The 5,541-nt window shown below is 29.2% G+C and overlaps 1 pseudogene; it reads right to left on the bottom strand.

Moving 5' to 3' along the window:
- LOC149567331 (uncharacterized) lies at positions 1-1,355 on the bottom strand (annotated as a pseudogene).
- Between the last annotated feature and the right edge of the window lie 4,186 nt (positions 1,356-5,541).

Below are 5,541 nucleotides of genomic sequence, written 5' to 3'. Positions count from 1 at the left end.
TTAAGCTACTGTACTAGGTGGTTTTTCATGATCACCTTGACATACAATCTTCTAAATTGATCCTAATTGATTTCCCTAATTTACTAGTGTAGGAAGTGTTTGTCTAGCATATATCTCTCCTTGGTTGGTTGGGGGAGTAGAGACCACCTCTTGTGTTGAATGTGAAGCTGTAAAGCCTGTAATTGTATAGTGTTTCTAATCATGCTAAATAGTTGATGGCAAGTACATGGGCATTGGTTGCATGTATTGCTGGTACATATATGATAAAGCCACAAGTTGATTTGATGGTGAGGTGAGTGGCTCCATAGGATTCCCTTTTTCCATAGATTCTACATCTGTAGTTGTGTGTGCTTGTCCATCTACTCTCCTCACAGACTGCTTAACAACACTAGCAATCTTTAATTTAGGCTTTCATATTTCACTCGATTTCATAGCACCAACTTCTTAGGCATGTTGTTTCCCGGTGAGATAAACATGAACAAAATGAGCAAATCTTGGTTTATGCAAGAACAATAGACCTCGTAATGGCTTCCCATCAATATTGGATTCAATAGTATATCCATAATGAAAAACATCAGTTATCTTTACTTCAAAAATATTCTCTTCAGGAGGCTTGAACTGAAGTGAAAAGTTGTCTAGACCTACATGGAAATGATTGGGAGAGGGTGCTGGTAGGATTGGTCTAGGCTTCATTTCATGTTTAAGTGTATCCGTCTCCTTTTCAAGATCATTTGATGAATTTTGGTGGTCTTGCCTTTTTCTTTTCAACTCTTTCCTTAAAGAAAATTTCTCTGGTTTTTTTCTTCCTGTCCATTTTCTATTGCCATCTTTGTTTCCAAATAGTACATGTCATCAAGAGCCTCTAAGCTTTCATCTCAACCTCTAATAAAGGTAAGAATATCCCTTTAAAATTCCAAACAATCCCTTGCCATAGAAAATCTTGCAGAAAGTCTCTGACCCATGGTTGACACCTTTGTCCACAAATTTGATAGGATTCTAATCCCAATTGCTTGCAACTCTGGGTTTGTAGAGTGGCACACATTGACAAGGTCAGAAACCCCTCCATTTGCACAAATCACCCATGAATTCTCAAAATTATCCATAGTCAAAGCGTGAAGAGCTTCTGCAACATTTTCCTTTATAAGACTGTTGCCGCTCTCCAAAACTCTATTCAAGAAGCTTTATCAAAGCCCCTAGTGCCTTGTCTTTCTACTCTGTATTTCCAATCCGTAGCCTAGTGAACACATCCTTCATAAGAAAAACCTCTTCCCATCTTCTATACCATCCAATTTTGCCTCCAAAACATCGCTCCTCAATATAATATTTGAATCCTTCTTTATTGCTATATCCACCATTGTTCTTAATACTCTGGGCTGGGAGAGGAAAACAAAAAATCTCTGTCAAACAAATTACATGCCTTGTCTATGGTCAGATTGGCTATGGGCCCATCAATTGTGTTTCTCTTAGCTGTTGAACATTCTTTATTTATTCCCCAACATTGGCATTGCAGCCATTGCTTCTTTGCATTTGGTATGAAGATTTAGAACAATTTTCATGGAGGTTAATTAACCTCTTAATTTTAAACCATTTTCAAATGGGCAAGGAGGTCCTCTTTTCAAAAAAGCTTAATATTAATGATTTGGTTCAGAATACGTGTTTTGACCCCCAAACCTTAAACATTTTAAAAGGTTAATTTTGCAAACTTATCTTAACCTTTTGATAGAGAGGTTAATGGTTAAGATTTTGAAGTGAAATATGTATTTTGGAAATTGATCTTAAACTTTTTAGAGGTTAATGGTTAATGATAAAGTTGAAAATACTTATTTTGGTTCTTGCCATTAACTTGCGAGAATTTTTGACCCAGGAACTAGATTATAAAAATTTGAAGTGCTAGACAGAGCTAGAAACAAGCCAAAGATACTTGAAGGGCGAAATCTCTCAAAAAATCTGAGGGAAAGTGACCATTTTAATGTTTAAAATGAGGTTTATTATGAAAATAACCATAACTCAAAAATACGAGGATTGAAGCAAATTTTGATATCTAGGCAACACTCCTTCAATTGCTACAAGAGAGTTTCCTTCCATTTCTATCGATTGTTTAACCACTGCCTCTACTCCTTGAAACCTTAGAATAAAAAAAGTGTTTTCTTCTTCAAAATATGGGCTTCACAGTCCTTACAAATTTTTATAGCCTACCAAAGATAGAAAACTTTTCTTAATCTCATCGTCCTTAATTGGATGGGAGAGTTCCCTTGGTTCAATAATTAGTGAATGTAAATGCATATTTTGTGTGTTATTCACCATCTAATTGGTAGCTTATGTTCATAGCAATTTTCCATCAATTTTCTTTTTTACGGAAGGAATCAAATAGTATTATTTTTATTTCAATAAGTTGCATGAGGTCTTTAAGTTGAAAAATTAAATTTTAGTAAAATAAATATGGAGTGAAATTAGTTAATTTTGATTTCAATGCAAACTATTTTTCAAAAATTTAAAGACTTTTTAAACAATCATTAAAATCTTATGATTTGTTTTATGAATTATAAAAAAATTTAAAAATGACTATAGTTTTCACTACATATGATCATAATTTTTTTTAGGTTTTATTCTTTCTTCGTTATCATCAAAGGGTTGAAAAAGAACAATAGATTGCATATCTTAAGTTTAAAAATTAAATTTTAGTGAAAAACATGTAATAAAAATTAGTTACTTTTAATTTCAATGCAAACTATTCTTAAAATCTTATCAAAAGTTTTACAAATTCTAAAATAAGCAAAAAAACACTATAGCTTCCACTACTATATATGTGTGTATGTTCACACACACACAAATTTACATTACAATATATTTAAAAAATAAATTGAATATTATATATACGTTTAATATTTCTAATAATTTGATGCAAAATTAAATACAAAATATTTTCTTATAATTTATTTTATTTTTAAAATTATTTTCATGTATTCTAACTTTTTCAATAAAAAAATCATTTACTTATTTTAATTTTTATTTGACAAATTTTATTTTGTACATTAATTTATATAATTTAGTTTTTTGTAATAAATCTTATATACAAAAACTTAGTTGTCTAATGTGTAACCTAAAGATATTTAATTTCTAGTCATATTATGGACATTCCTATTTTTCTTTTTTCTTTGAGCTAAAATAAATTTATAATGACATGTAATGGTTGGGGCCCTCTCCTTGTCTTTATTATCAAAAACATAAATTTGTAATGACTTTACTTTTAATATAAATATAGTTTTATTTTAATAAATTTATTATAGTATATAAATTTTTTTAAGTAAAAAAATCTTATATAGTTTTAGTTTAAATTTAAATTTAAATTTTATTTATAAATATAATTATTGATCTATATGTTCTATTGGATTTCTTAAATGATAATATAATATAAGTAATATCATTTTTAAATATTTTTAATTAAAGACAAAAATTATATTATAAAAGACAATAAAATTAAAATATAAAAATACATAAAAATTCTAATTAGCAAAACTTTTAAAAAGTATTAGTTTTATGAATGAATTCATACATAAAAATATATTAAACATTAATACATTTAGCTTAATAAAAAAAACTTTAAAAAAGTATTAGTTTTACAATTATAAAATTTGGCCCATATAAAAGCTAAATAATTCACCCAATTAAATCTTAGAAAAATATTTATTAAAAATTGAAAAGTTAAAAAATTTGCATCTATGCTATACACAACGTATTATAAGAAAAATTAAAAGTGATTAGTTCTGAGTCGTAGAAATTAAAATGTGTCACAATAGTACTAATAGTGATTAATTTTGAGTCGTAGAAATTAAAATGTGTCACAATAGTACTAATAATGAGTGCATAAGTAGGTGATAGCAGAAGCCAAGGTCAATTCTTTTTATTTATTTTGATTAATAATAATTATTACTTAAGCTTGAGTAGATTCATTAGTGTCATGTTGACGAATCTCCCCATTGAAGAATCTCCCTAAAGAGCTTAAAATAAATATTTGACAATTGATGGGTAATAGGTGGAAGCCAAGGTCAATTCTTTTTATTATTTTTATTAATTAGTATTATTAGTTAAGCTTGAGTAGACTCCAACCCAAGACCTCCCACATAAGAGGTTCACAATTTACCATTATGTTGTAAGCTCTTGCCTAGATTTTCAAAAACTTTTATTTTCAATTTTTTTTTTGAATTATCCATTTAAGTTTTTATCAAGCTTTCTTTATAAAAGTTTGTGTCCTTGTGCTTTATGAGATCTATTCTCTATCTTTTACTAAACAGAAACTATTAAGTTTTATTTTCCTTTAAAAATGTTATAATGTGTTGGAATGTAAAGTCATGGGTATGTGTAGGATTATGGTGTGCCAAAAAGTGGCGATATGAAAAATTATAGTTTTAAAACATCTAAAAGCATTTCAAAATCCATTTTGACTTTTTCCTCACCTATCCTGATACCATACTTTTTTGGGTACCCAATCCCAAATTGGGTATCTAATATTATCGGATACCTAATATTGGATCAGTTACCCGAAACTTGCTACCACAATTTAAAAAAAAAACTAAGCACTATTTTACCATTGTGAACTCACTGTTTTCATTGTGTTTGTTGCAAACTAGGGCTCCATTTCACATACTTGATCTGAGATCGGGTATAGGATCAGGGCAACTCAATCCAAAATTAGTAAGTAAATTTTTTTTGTTTGTTTTAAGTGTTTTCATTGAATTCTATTTAAATTAGATTTAAAAAAAATACAAATCACTAGTTTTTTCATTTTAATTATAAATTATCAATATAGTTAGTAATTTTTGCATTCTTTCAATTTAATAGGCATGGTTGGTGTGAATGATGGTGATAACACTGCCATGATAAAATGTTCCTCAAAGCATCCATTAAACATTCCACAATTGCACCAAGATCCTTAACATCCATTGAATGATCCACTACCCCCTCAGAATCCTCCTAAAATTGAATATTTGATACAAGAAAACTTACCGAATCGAGGAGCTTTCAAGTCACATATAACAATATACTTGTTAAGTACCAGAATTTGCACCCAGTACTAAACTAAAAAAGTTTAGTAATTCTTGCATAACATGGTACTCACTTCTTGGTGAGATATGCAGTCGAAGTGAAACCTTCGGTTTCTAGGCTAGCTCCTGCTGAATATTTAGTGAAATTTCTACGAATCTAATCTAAACTTGTGGGAAAAAGGATAGAGATTACTAAAAATAATCCTAAAAACCTACATTCTAAACTAAAGAGATAGGTGATACACCAAAAGTGTTATGAAAGTTTCACTTCCTTTCTGTAAAGATTTGCATAAATAATTTGTAATAAAGTCTAAAGAATGAACTTGCAAAAGGAGGAATACAAATGCCTCTCTCTTATCAATTTCACCTTCTAAAACATAGATTACAAAATACAAATAAACTTACTCCTCTACAATTAGGTGTTTGAGTGAGACAAAACAACAGGGAATAACAATTCACTAATTGTTCTTATCAAATCACTCTAACATTACACACAGAA

The sequence above is a fragment of the Cupressus sempervirens genome, chromosome 3, assembly GCF_028749045.1.
Source record: "Cupressus sempervirens isolate cs-2001-9-10 chromosome 3, ASM2874904v1, whole genome shotgun sequence".
Classification (NCBI taxonomy): domain Eukaryota; kingdom Viridiplantae; phylum Streptophyta; class Pinopsida; order Cupressales; family Cupressaceae; genus Cupressus; species Cupressus sempervirens.
This window is presented reverse-complemented; position numbering and strand designations above follow the sequence as displayed.